The sequence below is a fragment of the Haemaphysalis longicornis genome, unplaced genomic scaffold (genome assembly GCF_048455015.1).
Source record: "Haemaphysalis longicornis isolate Haplotype H1 unplaced genomic scaffold, Haemaphysalis longicornis Haplotype H1 scaffold_2, whole genome shotgun sequence".
Classification (NCBI taxonomy): Eukaryota; Metazoa; Arthropoda; class Arachnida; order Ixodida; family Ixodidae; genus Haemaphysalis; species Haemaphysalis longicornis.
This window is the reverse complement of record NW_027526295.1, coordinates 115,342,412-115,363,307: the sequence shown is the minus strand read 5'-3', so window position 1 is coordinate 115,363,307 and position 20,896 is coordinate 115,342,412. Positions and strand designations below refer to the sequence as shown.

At 46.1% G+C, this 20,896-nt stretch overlaps 2 long non-coding RNA genes across 2 annotated transcripts; one reads left to right on the top strand and one right to left on the bottom strand.

Moving 5' to 3' along the window:
• Positions 1 to 814: 814 nt before the first annotated feature.
• On the bottom strand, positions 815 to 10,310 carry LOC144169134 (uncharacterized). The gene is made up of 3 exons (XR_013322370.1): positions 10,195 to 10,310; positions 7,646 to 7,748; positions 815 to 1,308 (listed from the first exon to the last, which is right to left on the bottom strand). It is a non-coding gene; the product is annotated as an uncharacterized LOC144169134 (long non-coding RNA).
• Positions 10,311 to 10,514: 204 nt separating this feature from the next.
• Positions 10,515 to 20,354, top strand: LOC144169133 (uncharacterized). Its single transcript, XR_013322369.1, has 3 exons — positions 10,515 to 10,625; positions 13,229 to 13,331; positions 20,225 to 20,354. It is a non-coding gene; the product is annotated as an uncharacterized LOC144169133 (long non-coding RNA).
• The last annotated feature ends 542 nt before the right edge of the window (positions 20,355 to 20,896 follow it).

The window sequence follows — 20,896 nt, the reverse complement described above, 5'->3', positions numbered from 1 at the left end:
CGCTCCGCCCAGACGAAATGGCAGTTGGCACTAAAGTTTCGCCCAGGCAGAATTAGAACTGTCAAATACTCCTGCTCTGATCTTCGCCTCTTAGATTAGACACGCAGGACTACCTTTGCACCGCCTCCTCTTCGCGATCGTGTGTTCATGGGTCTTTTTCTTTTTTGCTTGCAAGCCCCAATGGTGCTAGCACCCACATTTATTTGCGAGTTGGAATATGAAGCCTCCACTGATGACTTACGTTTGTCCACACACACTGACCAAAACAAGCTACAAGGGGCTTTGGTATCCAGTATTCTTACGCTGGAGCATGCTTCAAGGCATGTGATCACAAAAGCACTTAAGTTTACAGCAAATACAGGTTCTCAAATTGACTGAAAAACTGAAACATAACATTAAGCCTTATAAATATTTACCTAGTATGTGTGCTAGTTCTGCATCAATTGCTAAAAAAAAAAAAAAACCCGCAACACATGCTAATGAACTGATCATGAAAAAGTGACGTAGTGAATAGTAAATCTGTCTGCTGAAACCAATTATTTAATAAAACTACAGATTTTAATATAGATTACATGTTGCAATGTATGGGCATATGAAACAGCAGAAACCAAGTCCCAAAGCTCGAAAATTCTTTATTAAATGCTTTATAACCTCAAATATACAGTGTGTTGCGACGATAACTGGAACACTTTAAAAATTTTTCCTGAGCGATCCGCCGCTCTGTTCACGCTCAAACTTCACACAAAGGTTGCATTTTGTGGTCTATTTTGTTTGACACCGGGAACAACAACGGTAGTTACCTGTTTATTCTGAAAATAAATAAAAACGATTTTCGCCTATGGGAAAATGGCGGCGATTTGGACGTGCGAGCCCGAAAACCGGGTTTTCTGATCGTCTGTTAGCTCATTTCTAGGTGCATTTTCTGATCGTCTGCTGCACCATTTGGCTCTGTACGTGAATCCCAAACATGCGTTTCACTCTGCAGGTGGTTCCGTCGTTCCAACATCAACTTGCGCTGGCTCGCACGTCCATATCAGCGGCCATTTTCCCATAGGCGAAAATCGTTATTATTTATTTTCAGAATAAACAGGTAAGTACCGTTGTTGTTCTCGGTGTCAAACAAAATAGACCACAAAATGCGACCTTTGTGTGAAGTTTGAGCGCGAACAGAGCGGCGGATCGCTCAGGAAAAATTTTTTAAGTGTTCCAGTTATCGTCGCAACACCCTGTACAATATTTTACGTGCCCATCACGGTTTAGGCCAGGAACATCTTGGCTCAAAACTTTCCACAATTTCTCAGTCAGCACCTGCAACACCAAAAGAAACAAATAAACGCTTCCTTTTACAACCACACCGCAAATGCCAAGTGAATCTAAATTCACAATTGATGGTGTATTTTGTCCCGTATAGGGCTACATTAATATGTACACAAAAGTTAGTTTAGCCTGCTTTTGAACTATTCTAACTGCTTATTCTGAATTTTTTTTCTACGTGACACCAGAGATCCTTTGCCGATGCAGTCTTGTGTCTAAAACCTGCTTTAGTCCCTTCACACCAAATGGTATTTTTGACTTTTTTGAGAATTTGTACAAGGCCAAATCATGGCTTACACTAGTAGGATTAAAGTTCTGAGCTAGACTGCTTTGATCTCTGATCTCGTTAACAAACTGCACTGCCTTTCCCAATAGCTAAGCAGGTGCTTACAGTGTATCTGACAGAACAGCTGTCACACAATGGCCATACAGGACAACTGGGTCGGTTTATCAGTCAGGAATTACATGAGGGGGCACTAGGCTGAGCCCAACTCATCGCACCACTGCTGCAAAAACAAAGTGGAAAAAGATTCTATTTCGGGGGTTGTAGTTGCCAAGGCCACTCTCGGGCTATGAAGCATGACACAGTGCTAGGTTCGATCCACGTTAATCCTGACATTTGGGTATCTTAACACGCACTGAAATCTCCACACACGGGCGTTTTCGATTTTTTTCTTTTTGCCTTCACTAAAAAAAAAAAAGGAAAAGAAAAAGTCCTTGGGCTCAGCTGCACAATGCTTTAGGAACTGCGGCTGCTGCTCAGGCACAAGTTGGAGCCATTACTTGACTAGGCACAAATCCTCAAGAGTTGAAAACTGATTTCAGCGCAAAGCGGCAAAACAGCACTTTATTAAAAACAAGAGAAGTGGGAAAGACCTTATAACAACACGCGCTAAAGAATGACCTTTTTGAATAAACACAGTGTCACTTTGTAAATCGTCAATGCCTGGATAGCATATCCTTCATGCACAAGTATACTTAGTTGCTCCTTTAGACCGACAACGATGGCCAGAAGAAGTCAGGCTGCTGCCTTGCACGCCTTGTACTTGCTGCTTCGCCTTAATACTATTACCATAAGTTAGGAGCCAAGTATCTGAAATACCCATCTGTTCGATGCTTTGAACGTGCCGTGTAGGTGTTGTCGTGCAGTAATCCTCATTGGACGACGAGAACGAATGCAAATTAAATGACTCGCGAGCGAAAAATGACGTTACCAAAGTTGATCAGTTCACAAATCTTGCACCGCTTTACCATTGAGCCAATGCTGTCGACTTGTTTGTAAACAACCTGTAATTTCTCCGCGCCACGTAACGTCATTGATAGTGGTTGCGGACTGAAGTAGCGTAGAAAACCGGGCTAGTTGGTGTAGATTCATCTTCGCAGCGCACAAATAACGGGACAAAAAGGAGGATAACACTGGACAACCACTGAACCAAAACCGAATTTTTATTGAAGAGACAAATATAAAGCCATCGAAGGTATAAAACATAAAAACATGACACATGAACCCACTATAAGCAACTGTACAGACAAACGCTCTCAAGTACTGCTCTCTTCAAGATACGCCAATTCTGCATCTAAAAGTGCTAAAGACGAGCGCTAACACACGAGTCAGACATTTTTCGAATTTTATGTGCTTCCACTATACTTCCCTCACCTTTTGTTCATCGTGCGAGAACAGTACCGTTGTATCATGAAGGAAAAGCGTACAACCACAATCTTTGCAATGGGTGGGAAGAGGGCCAGAAGGCACTCAGTGAACTGGCCAACATCAAAGCGACCACAATTGAAAGGAATGCAATAAACCACGTTTAATCTCTAAGGAACAACCTGTTTCTCATATTTCACACCACAGCTGTTTGCTCGGCCCTTATTACTAATATTCTTTTCGATGGCGGGACAGCAGCAGTTTAACTTAATTTTGGCTGAAAACACCACATTGATGTTATATCTGCACCCCACTTCTTTCAAGCGGTGAGATACATCGTGCAGGTACGAGATTACAACTATCTTTTCCTTCACAACATCACAAGCAGAAGACAAGTTTTCTTCACCAAATCCAACAACTAAAGACAGGCCGACCCAATGACTCCGTCACCGTAGCCAGCATTTTTGGGTCCAACTAACTGTTCACCAAAGCTAGACTCAATTAGGTGAAAACAAGACTGAAAACAAAACAAGATGGCTGACCTGAGGCAGTTGACAACAATCCCATATTTTGCAATCCTAGAACGTGCTGATGAAGAGTTCAGTAAAGGCTTCTTCGATTGCCGGCTATAGAGCCAACATACATGATTCTGCTCGAATTTTAACAACAGGTCCAAAAACTGGATTGTTCTTTCGTTTAGCGCCTTGGACATAAAGGTCAGCCTAAATGCGTGACGTTTGAATGCTTTTAAAATGTCTACCACTTTTCTTGTAGGGCCATAGTTTCCACAAAGTACTAGGTAATCGTCAACATACATGAAAATTTTATTTGCCAAACCCTTCAAGTCACGTTCCAATACACGGTCAACATGAGCCAAGAAAATGTCACTAACAAGGTGAGGAACTTTAGAACGTCTACAGATTCCAGATCTCTGCACAAAGACACTGTCACACCATCCTACAATAGTTGATGCTAAGTCCCATGCCAAAACCTCGATGGAGTCATCCGTCGCCTATATTCAGGATGGTGTTGCTCTGTGTCACAAGATAGATGCCGACACGTCAGAAACTGGCAAAGTAGGCCATGTGCAGAAAGGAATTGCTGATGGCGCTTTCAACCTGCTTGTTTATAAGGACTGCACCAGCACAGACGGCATCATTACAGAGTGCAGACCGTTTAAACATCTTGAAAAGGGCTTCGCAGCCTCTGGAAAATGTTTCTTTGGTTATCAACGTAACTAGTTGATGCATTTATTTTTGTTATTCCCCCCACTGTAATGCCAACAGGCGCTGTGGGTACCAAATAAAGTAAGAAAGAAACAAGCGAAAGCTCACTGTATTGCCCCACAGTTCACTCGAATGCCTAACACGGCTCCCACATCCTATTACGAGTATACCACTCCACTGGAATTTGCCCTTCTTTGTTCGACGACTTAATGAAAATAGTACGCCGTGAGCTGGAGGCTACGGCTATGGCTGGCCTACTAGCCCTGACCCGTGAATGAACGTCACCTTCCATCTCCCTAATCCATGCGATATACAGCAAGAGCTCGCAAGCCACACCATTCCACGCATTTGCTCTGTAGCTCACCCGAAAAACGCTTTCACTGTTCCTCGTGTCTTAACTGGTCCCCACCAATATGCCCCACGCCATTTTCAGACACAAAATTCCGAAGAGTGGAGTACTCCTGAAAACAACCCAATATGCTTCCACTGCTGTCACGGTGGGCATGTGGCCCGCTACAGCTTTCGACATTGCCACGCTAAGCCTTCGCCTCACCAGAAGACTAATCAATGCAGCTCAAGGAGGTAATACTGCATCTGTGACCTGGACGACAGATCCTCTATTAACCAAGGAGTCTAAGCCCAATTTACTAGACGTTACTGTTGATGGTGTTGCACCCCAGGCTCTCACTGACACAAATGCTCACATCTCTGTAAACAGCTTAACCCTCCGCTGGCATCTCCGCAAAGTTCTGACGCCACCCATGCAAACATTTGTTCGAGTTGCCAATGAGAGCACACCTTCAATTGCCGGAATGCGTACCGCCTGAATATGGATTGCCGACCACGATAGTGTTGCTCTCTTCACCGTCCTTGAAAAATGCCCCCATGACATTATCCTCGGCGTCGATTTTTTCTCGAACCGCTCTCATTGACTGTTCTGCGGGACTTCTCTCTTTTGAATTTTCTTCTGCCAAAAATGCTCAAAAGCACCGTTCTCGTTCCACAGATTATGTCCATTTGCTGTCAAATGCTGTAACATACATGCCCCTGTGATAAAGCCCACCCGTTTCTCACAGTTATTTCTCACCAGATTGTTCGACAAGCCGAGCGGAAGCTACTACAAGCACGTATCCTTGAGTGCCGCCAGAAGCTACGAGCTTTGGAGAAGCAAACCTTCTTTGCACGCCGGCAACTTGAGTATCTTATTCCTGAGGACTTCCCAGATGTGCAGCTGCACACAAACTTCACTGCTAGCATGGCAGAAGGCCGTCATAGAACGTCGCAAGAGAGGAAACTGCAAGCACTCCAGCCGGACGTGCCACAATGCACCCAAGAGGTCATCAACCTATCTCCGTACACACCGGACGAAGAGGAGGCTGAGGTTTTGTCCCGTGGTTTGAATTTTAACACAGAAGCACCCCCGGAGCCAGGAAAGGTGATTTGTGCGGGCGAACGCGTGGTCGGCCAGCTTCCCTCTGAAGTACGGCAAGAAGCGCACACCCGTGCTATTTGTGTGCTCTCTGGTTTACGAAGACATTGTGCAAGACTGCACTTATCGGTAGCAGAGAGGCAAGCCATCAGGAGCCTGCGGAATAACAGCAGTATCGCAATCCTTCCTGCTGACAAAGGCAATGCCACGGTCTTGCTAGATAGCAGTGACTACCACACGAAGATGTTGGCCCTTCTTGAAGACCAGCAGACATACGGTCCTCTAGCCCGTGACCCAACTAGCAGGTTACAGTCGAAGCTCCAAGAACTGCTAACCAGGCTTTTCAAGCTAGTCCCTCCGCACCACAAGGGCCTCTACTACAGGTTACTGTGCACGAACGGTTCAGCCCCGGCCATCTACGGTCTGCCTAAAATCCACAAGCCTGGCATTCCTCTTTGGCCTATCGTCGACTTCTCGAGGTCACCGCTCTACCGACTATCAGGCTACCTTCACCAAGTGTTGAGCCCTCTAGCCGGTAAGACGCCCACGCACGTCGGAAACTCATCCTCTTTTGTTTCGAAGCTGAAAGACGTAACTCTACCTGAAGACGACGTCATGGTTTCGTTCGACGTCAAGTCTCTTTTCACTAGTGTCCCAGTGGATCTGGCAGTAGCCATGTGCGAAGAAGCACTAAACGCGGACATTAGTCTTCCCGATCGCACTCCCTTTGACGTCCCCGAGCTCTGTGAGTTGCTTATGTTTTGTCTGCGCAACACCTATTTTTCTTACGGGGGAAGCCCCTATCAGCAGACCCATGGCACCGCGATGGGTGCGTCCATATCAGTTACTACGGCCAATCTAGTTATGGAGGCTTTAGAGGGGAAGGTATTGGCAACCTTCACACCGGCACCGAGGTTTTTCTGCCGCTATGTCGACGACTGTTTTTGTATTTTAAAAAAGCAAGATGTCCCATGTCTTCTGGACAGCCTCAACGCCCAGAATGTGGATATACAGTTCACCGTGGAGTTCGAGCAAGACAACATGCTTCCCTTTTTTGGATGTTCTTGTTCGCCGCGATGTGGGCGCTCTCTCCTTCTCAGTGTACAGGAAGCCCACACACACGGGTCGTTACCCCAGTTTTGAATCTTGCCACCCTCTCGGCCACAAGACATCCGTTGTGTCGTCCTTGATAAAGCGCGCCGTACGCATCTGCTCAGATGACAGTGCACTGAAACGTGAATTAGGAACGATTCGCCGCAAACTAATCGCCAATGGCTATCCTAAGCGACTTATTTGCCGAACCAAGAATAAGGTACTACAGCGAAGAATGGCCAACAACAGGACATTACGAGCACGCGCAGCCATCCCCTACGTCCCAGGAATAAGCGATGCATTGTCGCACGTCTTTTCAAAATACGACTTGCGCATTGCCCATGTACCGACCAGCGAGCTCCGCGACGACTGAAAGAGCACCAACGTGATGTAAGAAATCATAATCACATGACGAATGCCATTGCCATTGCGGAGCACGCGCACAATCATTCCCACAAGATTGACTGGGAGAACACCGCAATTTTAGCTAAGGAAAAGAACACATCATCTTGGCGTCTGCTAGAGTCACTTTTTATCCAATCAACGCCAGCCGCAATGAACCGGACGGATGGGACTTTGCCTCCCGTCTGCGCATGCTCTCTACGTCATGTGCTGCCTATATAATTGATGACGACGGCTTGTCTTACGTAGTGAACAAGGAACCCGTATGTGGTTCCGAAACGTCAATATATTTTTATTCTTGGTCAGTGTTCGCTTTTCTTTTGCAAGTTATTATATGGTCTTCCCTATTACAGACGTGCTGCTTCTGTGAAACGTCACTCTGCCGCACATCATCATTACTGTGGTAGAGAACCGAACCTGCCTTCCCTTTCAGTTTTTCAATTTCAGTTTCACACCTCAAGTCCTTCCCAAGGGGATTTCGCTTGCAATGCTGTGCCCTTTCTGCCATGAATGCTAGCACCCCTGCAGATTTACCTCCTGCAGTGCAGGCGTCCCATCAAGCACCATCAATCAAGGCAGTGGCTGCTTCAGACCTCCCACCGGATCATACCGCCGATCTCCCTCGTCTTCTGGATTCCTGCAAGGACATCTTCGACTTAGACAACCATTCACCAACCCAAACTTCTGCAGTCACCCATCATATCAACACCAACGATGCTTCACTAGTGTACAGGTGGCCCTATTGCGTATCACTTGCTGTACGACTCGTCATCCAAAAGGTAAAAAAAAAAAAATGCTCAGTAAGGATACAGTTGAACCATCTTCCAGTCTGCGGGTGTCTCCAGTCGTGTTGGTCAGAGAAAAAGATGGGACATAGTGCTTCTAGATGGATTATGCAAACTTTACTATTATGAAGGAAGGCCTTATACAGTGGGATCTCATTGATACAATTCTGCATAATACGTTTTTCTTTTCATTCCAAGCCAAAATCCCTTAGAAATAATGCATTTTCGTGCATTTGATACGATCACATTTTTGCTAAAAATTGGATAGCACGACCACGAAAGTGAACCTTGACCATTTTTAGAAACCTTACATTTATTCTTCGGTATACTAGCTCAAACCCCATGTCAACAACCCATGACCTGCATGGCAGCGCCGGTTCTGCGACAAAAACACTGCTGCCGGGCGTGGGCGCTCTGTTCAATGAGGATGATATGTGAGGCGAGGCAATGTGCCATCTAGTGAAACATATCATAATCACAGAGTTTCTCAGTTTGATCATAATCGAGGAAGAAGGTTCCAATGCTCTTGGCAGTCGACCACTTCCCTCCCCAACTTCTCGCCATGCTCTGTGCTTCCTGCTCCGTTCTTTGTTCTCTTTCTGCGCTGTTCCTGTGTTCGGTGGTGTTGCTTATGAGGCTATTTTTGTTCTTGTTCTATTTGACTAGTCTTGTTCTCCTTAGGCTGCCTTGTTGCTGTGCGGGGTGTGCTGCCAGGCTTGTGGCAATGTCGAGGAAACGGAAGGCACTCAGTATAAAAAGAAAAAGTGGAAATTGTACAGAAATTGGAAGAAAACCCGAAGAGGAAATGCGTGGATTTGGCACACAAGCTCGGTTTGCCAGTGTCAAGGCTCAACACTATTGCCGGTCAGCAAGAGGAACTTCAAAAGAATCTGCAAGTTTCCGGCCCTGATGCGAAACAAGCACAAGGTGCGAAGCATGACCAAATGGAAGACATCCTGCTCACATGGTGGGAGGAAGTTAGAGCGGCAGGATGAACGCCGATAGGTCAGTACTACGCGAAAAAGTTGACAACACTGCGCTCTCCTTGGGCATTGAGGACTCCAAAGCGTCTGGTGGCTGGCTTCACCAATTCAAGGCGCAACGTGAAGTGTCATACAGAACAGCGTCCGCCCAAGTGAAAAATACCAGCAGCTTTTTTTTATTTTTACATTTCCGGAGAATTTTGTCCCAGACTTCGAAAAGAAAGTGCAGCACAAATTTACCAGCTACTCCACTGTTGCTCAATAAAATTGAGTTGCTGACGGAGAATGCAGCTAGATTTTTCTCCTTTTTTTTTAACAAGCTCTTTGGATAATACGATTTTCACATAATGCTTTTTATTTCCCGGTTCCCCTGAAAAACTTATCAACGAGATTTCACTGTACATGATACATAGACAAGATGTGGCTGGCAACTTGTGAAGGGAGGTAACTTCGTGCAACCAAAGCCTGATTAGTCATGCTAATTCCTCCTATATTTCAATATGGTCTAACACCAGCTACCCCACTTCGGCAGAGCTAGTGGGGAACATTTCAACACTACTGTCACTGTGTACTGCAGAACGAACATCCATCCCGCATTTAAAAACCCTGCATACGAAGCTGCATCGCGCAAAGTTGTTCTATGGCCACTGAATGTCCTCGCTGAATGTCAAGGAAGCGTCCTCACCGACGCGCTTTGGCGTCGTCTATCAGCGGATTCGTATGTATACAAGCGTTTACAGCAAGAACGGTAAATATATTACTACGCCCTTCAAGCACATATCGGCAAAATGCGATTACTTCGCCGCGTTCGCAGGAATGAGCCGCACAGTAGAGAACACAGTCGTAGCATACTAGCAGGAATGAACGCATCGTACGGCTTCTTCCACGTTTCGTCACCCCGTGACTACAGTTTACCTCAACACCAATTTATAACGCACGCCCTTAAAGAGCTTACACTCTAAAAAGCGCTACAACCTTTCTGGTAACCTTGAGTGAATGTAAAAGCGTAGCCACCGCGCACATCACGTCGTAGCTAGCGCCGACTTCAATGCGAATGCGGTCGTCGACGCGGCTACGCGAACGTACCGCTGACAGCCTCAAGGAAAGTGTATTTGGGCGCTCTAGAACAACGTATTTAAATTTAGCCCATGTTTGCGAATAACAAATGATTCCTTGAGTGCTTTAGTTACATTGTCATTCAGAATGTGCCTAGCCAGTTATGTCCAACATACGGAGAGCGCACGGCATTTGCAGTACACGGACAGGTATATGATTACCCGTCCCTCTTGATACCAGCGCTTAAAAAATATCTTACCTTTCGTTTATGACGCAAAAAGATGCCGAGGAGAAAGCAGCAGGTTTCGTTATCTACAAGAAATCGATGCTGGCTTGCGCTTTGAAACTCGTACACAATAGGCAAGTGGCTTCGGCTTGACATGGCTTGACCAGTGTTGCTTTTGCCTTGCGCAAACTTAATTTAACTAAAAAACTCTGTCACACAACCGGCTAAATATGGCCGCTCGTTATTTGTTATTTGCAAAGGTAACAGAGTATAAAAGTCGTGTAACAGAAAACTTTAGTTGAATTAAGTTTGCGCATGGCAAAAGCAACACTGGTCAAGCCATGTCAAGCCGAAGCCATTTGCCTGTTGTGTACGAGTTTCAAAGCGCAAGCCAGCATCGATTTCTTGTAGATAACGAAACCTGCTGCTTTCTCCTCGGCATCTTTTTGCGTCATGAACGAAAGGTAAGATATTTTTTAAGGGCTGGTGTCAAGAGGGACGGGTAATTATATACCTGTCCGTGTACTGCAAACGCCGTGCGCTCTCCGTATGTTGGACATAACTGGCTAGGCACATTCTGAATGACAATGTAACTAAAGCACTCAAGGAATCATTTGTTATTCGCAAACATGGGCTAAATTTAAATACGTTGCTCTAGAGCCCCCAAATACACTTTCCTTGAGTCTGTCAGCGGCACGGTCACGTAGCCGCGTCGACGACCGCGTTCGCATTGAAGACGGCGCTAGCTGCGACGTGATGTGCGCGGTGGCTACGCTTTTACACTCACTCAAGGTTACCAGAAAGGTTGTAGCGCTTTTTAGAGTGTAAGCTCTTTAAGGGCGTGCGTTATAAATTGGTGTTGAGGTAAACTGTAGTCACGGGGTGACGAAACGTGGAAGAAGCCGTACGATGCGTTCATTCCTGCTAGTATGCTACGACTGTGTTCTCTACTGCGCGGCGCAATCCTGCGAACGCGGCGAAGTAATCGCATTTTGCCGACATGCGCTTGAAGAGCGTAGAAATATATTTACCGTTCTTGCTGTAAACACTTGTATACATACGAATCCGCTGATAGACAACGCCAAAGCGCGTCGGTGAGGACGCTTCCTTGACATTCAGCGAAGACATTCAGTGGCCATAGAACAACTTTGCGCGATGCAGCTTCGTATGCAGGGTTTTTAAATGCGGGATGGATGTTCGTTCTGCAGTACACAGTGGGGCTCTTCGATTTACAGTGTCGGACTCACCGCGGACTCCCCGAGAAGCAGTCGGGCGTTCGATTTTCCCATGTATCCCTATGGCTTCGGCGAATCCTCGGACTACCTGCGGACTATCCGCGGTGAGCCCGGGACTATAAATCGAAGAGCCCCAGTGACAGTAGTGTTGAAATGTTCCCCACTGGGTCTGCCGAAGTGGAGTAGCTGGTGTTAGACCATATTGAAATATAGGAGAAATTAGAATGAATAATCAGGCTTTGGTTTCACGAGGTTACCTCCCTTCACAAGTTGCCTGCCGCATCTTGTCTATGTATCATGTACAGTGAAATCTCGTTGATACGTTTTTCAGGGGAACCGGGAAATAAAAAGTATTATGTGAAAATCGTATTATCCAAAGAGTTTGTTAAAAAAAAGGGAAAAAATCTGCATTCTCCGTCAGCAACTCAATTTTATTGAGCAACAGTGGAGTAGCTGGTAAATTTGTGCTGCACTTTCTTTTCGAAGTGGGGGAGAAAATTCTCCGGAAATGTAAAAATAAAAAAAAAAAGCTGCTGGTATTTTTCACTTGGGCGGACGCTGTTCTGTATGACACTTCGCGTTGTGCCTTGAATTGGTGAAGCCAGCCACCAGACGCTTTGGAGTCCTCAATGCCCAAGGAGAGCGCAGTGTTGTCAACTTTTTCGCGTAGTACTGACCTATCGGCGTTCATCCTGCCGCTCTAACTTCCTCCAACCATGTGAGCAGGATGTCTTCCATTTGGTCATGCTTCGCACCTTGTGCTTGTTTCGCATCGGGGCCGTAAACTTGCGGATTCTTTTGAAGTTCCTCTTGCTGACCGGCAATAGTGTTGAGCGTTGACACTGGCAAACCGAGCTTGTGTGCCAAATCCACGCATTTCCTCTTCGGGTTTTCTTCCAATTTCTGTACAATTTCCACTTTTTCTTTTTATACTGAGTGCCTTCCGTTTCCTCGACATTGCCACAAGCCTGGCAGCACACCCCGCACAGCAACAAGGCAGCCTAAGGAGAACAAGACTAGTCAAATAGAACAAGAACAAAAATAGCCTCATAAGCAACACCACCGAACACAGGAACAGCGCAGAAAGAGAACAAAGAACGGAGCAGGAAGCACAGAGCATGGCGAGAAGTTGGGGAGGGAAGTGGTCGACTGCCAAGAGCATTGGAACCTTCTTCCTCGATTATGATCAAACTGAGAAACTCTGTGATTATGATATGTTTCACTAGATGGCACAGTGCCTCGCCTCACATATCATCCTCATTGAACAGAGCGCCCACGCCCGGCAGCAGTGTTTTTGTCGCAGAACTGGCGCTGCCATGCAGGTCATGGGTTGTTGACATGGGGTTTGAGCTAGTATACCGAAGAATAAATGTAAGGTTTCTAAAAATGGTCAAGGTTCACTTTCGTGGTCGTGCTATCCAATTTTTAGCAAAAATGTGATCGTATCAAATGCACGAAAATGCATTATTTCTAAGGGATTTTAGCTTGGAATGAAAAGAAAAACGTATTATGCAGAATTGTATCAATGACATCCCACTGTATGGGGCCTTCCTTCATAATAGTTAAGTTTGCATGATCCATCTAGAAGCACTACGTTCCATCTTTTTCTCTGACCAACATGACTGGAGACACCCACAGACTGGACGATGGTTCGACTGTATCCTTACTGAGCATTTTTTTTTTTTTTTACCTTTTGGATGACGAGTCGTTCAGCAAGTGATACGCAATAGGGCCACCTGTACACTAGTGAAGCATCGTTGGTGTTGATATGATGAGTGACTGCAGAAGTTTGGGTTGGTGGATGGTTGTCTAAGTCGAAGATGTCCTTGCAGGAATCCAGAAGACGAGGGAGATCGGCGGTATGATCCGGTGGGAGGTCTGAAGCAGCCGCTGCCTTGATTGATGGTGCTTGATGGGACGCCTGCACTGCAGGAGGTAAATCTGCAGGGGTGCTAGCATTCATGGCAGAAAGGGCACAGCATTGCAAGCGAAATCCCCTTCGGAAAGACTTGAGGTGTGAAACTGAAGTTGAAAAACTGAAAGGGAAGGCAGGTTTGGTTCTCTACCACAGTAATGATGATGTGCGGCAGAGTGACGTTTCACAGAAGCAGCGCGTCTGTAATAGGGAAGACCATATAATAACTTGCAAAAGAAAAGCGAACACTGACCAAGAATAAAAATATATTGACGTTTCGGAACCACATACGGGTCCCTTGTTCACTACGTATGACAAGCCGTCGTCGTCAATTATATAGGCAGCACATGACGTAGAGAGCATGCGTAGACGGGAGGCAAAGTCCCATCCGTCCGGTTCATTGTGGCTGGCGTTGATTGGATAAAAAGTGACTCTAGCAGACGCCGAGATGATGTGTTCTTTTCCTTAGCTAAAATTGCGGTGTTCTCCCAGTCAATCTTGTGGGAATGTTTGTGCGCGTGCTCCGCAATGGCATTCGTCATGTGATTATGATTTCTTACATCACGTTGGTGCTCTTTCAGTCGTCGCGGAGCTCGCTGGTCGGTACATGGGCAATGCGCATGTCGTATTTTGAAAAGACGCGCGACAATGCTTTGCTTATTCCTGGGACGTAGGGGATGGCTGCGCGTGCTCGTAATGTCCTGTTGTTGGCCATTCTTGGCTGTAGTATCTTATACTTGGTCAGGCAAATAAGTCGCTTAGGATAGCCATTGGCGCTTAGTTTGCGGCGAATCGTTCCTAATTCACGTTTCAGTGCACTGTCATCTGAGCAGATGCGTACGGCGCGCTTTATCAAGGACGACACAACGGATGTCTTGTGGCCGAGAGGGTGGCAAGATTCTAAACTGGGGTAACGACCCGTGTGTGTGGGCTTCCTGTACACTGAGAAGGAGAGAGCGCCCACATCGCGGCGAACAAGAACATCCAAAAAAGGGAAGCATGTTGTCTTGCTCGAACTCCACGGTGAACTGTATATCCACATTCTGGGCGTTGAGGCTGTCCAGAAGACATGGGACATCTTGCTTTTTTAAAATACAAAAACAGTCGTCGACATAGCGGCAGAAAAACCTCGGTGCCGGTGTGAAGGTTGCCAATACCTTCCCCTCTAAAGCCTCCATAACTAGATTGGCTGTAGTAACTGATATGGACGCACCCATCGCCGTGCCATGGGTCTGCTGATAGGGGCTTCCCCCGTAAGAAAAATAGGTGTTGCGCAGACAAAACATAAGCAACTCACAGAGCTCGGGGACGTCAAAGGGAGTGCGATCGGGAAGGCTAATGTCCGCGTTTAGTGCTTCTTCGCACATGGCTACTGCCAGATCCACTGGGACACTAGTGAAAAGAGACTTGACGTCGAACGAAACCATGACGTCGTCTTCAGTTAGAGTTACGTCCTTCAGCTTCGAAACAAAAGAGGATGAGTTTCCGACGTGCGTGGGCGTCTTACCGGCTAGAGGGCTCAACACTTGGTGAAGGTAGCCTGATAGTCGGTAGAGCGGTGACCTCGAGAAGTCGACGATAGGCCAAAGAGGAACGCCAGGCTTGTGGATTTTAGGCAGACCGTAGATTGCCGGGGCTGAACCGTTCGTGCACAGTAACCTGTAGTAGAGGCCCTTGTGGTGCGGAGGGACTAGCTTGAAAAGCCTGGTTAGCAGTTCTTGGAGCTTCGACTGTAACCTGCTAGTTGGGTCACGGGCTAGAGGAGCGTATGTCTGCTGGTCTTCGAGAAGGGCCAACATCTTCGTGTGGTAGTCACTGCTATCTAGCAAGACCGTGGCATTGCCTTTGTCAGCAGGAAGGATTGCGATACTGCTGTTATTCCGCAGGCTCCTGATGGCTTGCCTCTCCGCTACCGATAAGTGCAGTCTTGCACAATGTCTTCGCAAACCAGAGAGCACACCAATAGCACGGGTGCGCGCTTCTTGCCGTACTTCAGAGGGAAGCTGGCCGACCGCGCGTTCGACCGCACAAATCACCTTTCCTGGCTCCGGGGGTGCTTCTGTGTTAAAATTTAAACCACGGGACAAAACCTTAGCCTCCTCTTCGTCCGGTGTGTACGGAGATAGGTTGATGACCTCTTGGGTGCATTGTGGCACGTCCGGCTGGAGTGCTTGCAGTTTCCTCTCTTGCGACGTTCTATGACGGCCTTCTGCCATGCTAGCAGTGAAGTTTGTGTGCAGCTGCACATCTGGGAAGTCCTCAGGAATAAGATACTCAAGTTGGCGGCGTGCAAAGAAGGTTTGCTTCTCCAAAGCTCGTAGCTTCTGGCGGCACTCAAGGATACGTGCTTGTAGTAGCTTCCGCTCGGCTTGTCGAACAATCTGGTGAGAAATAACTGTGAGAAACGGGTGGGCTTTATCACAGGGGCATGTATGTTACAGCATTTGACAGCAAATGGACATAATCTGTGGAACGAGAACGGTGCTTTTGAGCATTTTTGGCAGAAGAAAATTCAAAAGAGAGAAGTCCCGCAGAACAGTCAATGAGAGCGGTTCGAAAAAAAATGGACGTTGAGGATAATGTCATGGGGGCATTTTTCAAGGATGGTGAAGAGAACGACACTATCGTGGTCGGCAATCCATATTCAGGCGGTACGCATTCCGGCAATTGAAGGTGTGCTCTCATTGGCAACTCGAACAAATGTTTGCATGGGTGGCGTCAGAACTTTGCGGAGATGCCAGCGGAGGGTTAAGCTCATTACAGAGATGTGAGCATTTGTGTCAGTTTGAGCCTGGGCTGCAACACCATCAACAGTAACGTCTAGTAAATTGGGCTTAGACTCCTTGGTTAATAGAGGATCTGTCGTCCAGGTCACAGATGCAGTATTACCTCCTTGAGCTGCATTGATTAGTCTTCTGGTGAGGCGAAGGCTTAGCGTGGCAATGTCGAAAGCTGTAGCGGGCCACATGCCCACCGTGACAGCAGTGGAAGCATATTGGGTTGTTTTCAGGAGTACTCCACTCTTCGGAATTTTGTGTCTGAAAATGGCGTGGGGCATATTGGTGGGGACCAGTTAAGACACGAGGAACAGTGAAAGCGTTTTTCGGGTGAGCTACAGAGCAAATGCGTGGAATGGTGTGGCTTGCGAGCTCTTGCTGTATATCGCATGGATTAGGGAGATGGAAGGTGACGTTCATTCACGGGTCGGGGCTAGTAGGCCAGCCATAGCCGTAGCCTCCAGCTCAAGGCATACTATTTTCATTAAGTCGTCGAACAAAGAAGGCAAATTCCAGTGGAGTAGTATACTCGTAATAGGATGTGGGAGCCGTGTTAGGCAGTCGAGTGAACTGTGGGGCAATACAGTGAGCTTTCGCTTGTTTCTTTCTTACTTTATTTGGTACCCACAGCGCCTGTTGGCATTACAGTGGGGGGAATAACAAAAATAAATGCATCAACTAGTTACGTTGATAACCAAAGAAACATTTTCCAGAGGCTGCGAAGCCCTTTTCAAGATGTTTAAACGGTCTGCACTCTGTAAGGATGCCGTCTGTGCTGGTGCGGTCCTTAAAAACAAGCAGGTTGAAAGCGCCATCAGCAATTCCTTTCTGCACATGGCCTACTTTGCCAGTTTCTGACGTGTCGGCATCTATCTTGTGACACAGAGCAACACCATCCTGAATATAGGCGATGGATGACTCCATCGAGGTTTTGGCATGGGAAGAAAGTTCCTTCGCGGCTAGTTGGTGGCCAACAAACTTTCCGAACAGCTCACGTAATATCAATTTGCAGGTTTCCCAGCTTGTCAGGTCTGCTTCGTGTGTCTCAAACCAACAATAGTCTGGCTGGGCCCTTGAGGTAAAATATTACGTTGGCCAGCCCCAAGGTTGCATCCCATCTGTTATGAGCGCTCGCACTCTCGTAGGTGCTTGTCCAGTCATCAACGTCAGTGCCGCAGAAGGTGCTGCGGTCGCAGGGATGGGAGATGACCATAAGTGGCATAGTCGGCCAGAGGGCTCCATCGAGTGCCAAAATTTCTGTGCCGACCTGGCGTCCACTGCGCAGCTCCGTGTTTGAGGTAGCAGATGTTGCAGTGCAGGAGGACCAGGATAGGGCACGCTGCGCAAGCCCCTTCATCTTCGAAGCGCGCAAATGAGGTTACTGCGCGCGCAGTAATCCAGGCTGGTGCTCTGCTTTCAGCATTGACACTGGAAACCTTTTCTACTCCCTTCCGTATGACCAAGTTTTGGTCTCTGTGAAAGAGTGTATCACTGTCTACAACGGCGAGGTTAAGTTTATGCAAAGTTGCGGGATTTCCGTGGAATCCTTTTTGGAGCTTCTGCGTTTCTACTTAGCATCAACTATTGTAGGATGGTGTGACGGTGTCTTTGTGCAGAGATCTGGAATCTGTAGACGTTCTAAAGTTCCTCACCTTGTTAGTGACATTTCCTTGGCTCATGTTGACCGTGTATTGTAACGTGACTTGGAGGGTTTGGCAATTAAAATTTTCATGTATGTTGACGATTACCTAGTACTTTGTGGAAACTATGACCCTACAAGAAAAATGGTAGACATTTTAAAAGCATTCAAACGTCACGCATTTAGGCTGACCTTTATGTCCAAGGCGCTAAACAAAAGAACAATCCAGTTTTTGGACCTGTTGTTAAAATTCGAGCAGAATCATGTATGTTGGCTCTATAGCCGGCAATCGAAGAAGCCTTTACTGAACTCTTCATCAGCACGTTCTAGGATTGCAAAATATGGGATTGTTGTCAACTGCCTCAGGTCAGCCATCTTGTTTTGTTTTCAGTCTTGTTTTCACCTAATTGAGTCTAGCTTTGGTGAACAGTTAGTTGGACCCAAAAATGCTGGCTACGGTGACGGAGTCATTGGGTCGGCCTGTCTTCAGTTGTTGGATTTGGTGAAGAAAACTTGTCTCCTGCTTGTGATGTTGTGAAGGAAGAGATAGTTGTAATCTCGTACCTGCACGATGTATCTCACCGCTTGAAAGAAGTGGGGAGCAGATATAACATCAATGTGGTGTTTTCAGCCAAAATTAAGTTAAACTGCAGCTGTCCCGCCATCGAAAAGAATATTAGTAATAAGGGCCGAGCAAACAGCTGTGGTGTGAAACATGAGAAACAGGTTGTTCCTTACAGATTAAATGTGGTTTATTGCATTCCTTTCAATGGTGGTCGCTTTGATGTTGGCCAGTTCACTGAGTGCCTTCTGGCCCTCTTCCCACCCATTGCAAAGATTATGGTTGCACGCTTTTCCTTCATGATACAACGGTACTGTTCTTGCACGATGAACAAAAGGTGAGGGAAGTATAGTGGAAGCACATAAAATTCGAAAAATGTCTGACTCGTGTGTTAGCGCTCGTCTTTAGCACTTTTAGATGCAGAATTGGCGTATCTTGAAGAGAGCAGTACTTGAGAGCGTTTGTCTCTCAACGAACAAAAATTCAGTTTTGGTTCGTTGGTTGTCCACTGTTATCCTCCTTTTTGTCCCGTTATTTGTGCACTGCGAAGATGAATCTGCACCAACTAGCCCGGTTTTCTACGCTACTTCAGTCCGCAACCACTATCAATGATGTTACGTGGCGCGGAGAAATTACAGGTTGTTTACAAACAAGTCGACAGCATTGGCTCAATGGTAAAGCGGTGCCAGAGTCGCCAACTGATCAACTTTGGTAACGTCATTTTTCGCTCGCGAGTCATTTAATTTGCATTCGTTCTCGTCGTCCAATGAGGATTACTGCACGACAACACCTACACGGCACGTTCAAAGCATCGAACAGATGGGTATTTCAGATACTTGGCTCCTAACTTATGGTAATAGTATTAAGGCGAAGCAGCAAGTACAAGGCGTGCAAGGCAGCAGCCTGACTTCTTCTGGCCATCGTTGTCGGTCTAAAGGAGCAACTAAGTATACTTGTGCATGAAGGATATGCTATCCAGGCATTGACGATTTACAAAGTGACACTGTGTTTATTCAAAAAGGTCATTCTTTAGCGCGTGTTGTTATAAGGTCTTTCCCACTTCTCTTGTTTTTAATAAAGTGCTGTTTTGCCGCTTTGCGCTGAAATCAGTTTTCAACTCTTGAGGATTTGTGCCTAGTCAAGTAATGGCTCCAACTTGTGCCTGAGCAGCAGCCGCAGTTCCTAAAGCATTGTGCAGCTGAGCCCAAGGACTTTTTCTTTTCCTTTTTTTTTTTTTTTTAGTGAAGGCAAAAAGAAAAAAATCGAAAACGCCCGTGTGTGCAAATTTCAGTGCGTGTTAAGATACCCAAATGTCAGGATTAACGTGGATCGAACCTAGCACTGTGTCACGCTTCATAGCCCAAGAGTGGCCTTGGCAACTACAACCCCCGAAATAGAATCTTTTTCCACTTTGTTTTTGCAGCAGTGGTGCGATGAGTTGGGCTCAGCCTAGTGCCCCCTCATGTAATTCCTGACTGATAAACCGACCCAGTTGTCCTGTATGGCCATTGTGTGACAGCTGTTCTGTCAGATACACTGTAAGCACCTGCTTAGCTATTGGGTAAGGCAGTGCAGTTTGTTAATGAGATCAGAGATAAAAGCAGTCTAGCTCAGAACTTTAATCCTACTAGTGTAAGCCATTATTTGGCCTTGTACAAATTCTCAAAAAAGTCAAAAACACCGTTTGGTGTGAAGGGACTAAAGCAGGTTTTAGACACAAGACTGCATCAGCAAAGGATCTCTGGTGTCACGTAGAAAAAAAATTCAGAATAAGCAGTTAGAATAGTTCAAAAGCAGGCTAAACTAACTTTTGTGTACATATTAATGTAGCCATATATGGGACAAAATACACCATCAATTGTGAATTTAGATTCACTTGACGTTTGCGGTGTGGTTGTAAAAGGAAGCGTTTATTTGTTTCTTTTGGTGTTGCAGGTGCTGACTGAGAAATTGTGGAAAGTTTTGAGCCCAGATGTTCCTGGCATAAACCGTGATGGGCACGTAAAATGTTGTATGTATATTTGAGGTTATAAAGCATTTAATAAAGAATTTTCGAGCTTTGGGACTTGGTTTCTGCTGTTTCATATACCCATACGTTGCAACATGTAATCTATATTCAAATCTGTAGTTTTATTAAAAAATTGTTTTCAGCAGACAGATTTACTATTCACTACGTCACTTTTTCATGATCAGTTCATTAGCATGTGTTGCGTTTTTTTTTTAGCAATTGATGCAGAACTAGCACACATACTAGGTAAAGATTTATAAGGCTTAATGTTATGTTTCAGTTTTTCAGTCAATTTGAGAACCTGTATTTGCTGTAAACTTAAGTGCTTTTGTGATCACATGCCTTGAAGCATGCTCCAGCGTAAGAATACTGGATACCAAAGCCCCTTGTAGCTTGTTTTGGTCAGTGTGTGTGGACAAACGTAAGTCATCAGTGGAGGCTTCATAGTCCAACTCGTAAATAAATGTGGGTGCTAGCACCATTGGGGCTTGCAAGCAAAAAAAAAAAAGACCCGTGAACACACGATCGCGAAGAGGAGCCGGTGCAAATAGGTAGTCCTGCGTGTCTAAATCTAAGAGGCGAAGATCAGAGCAGGAGTA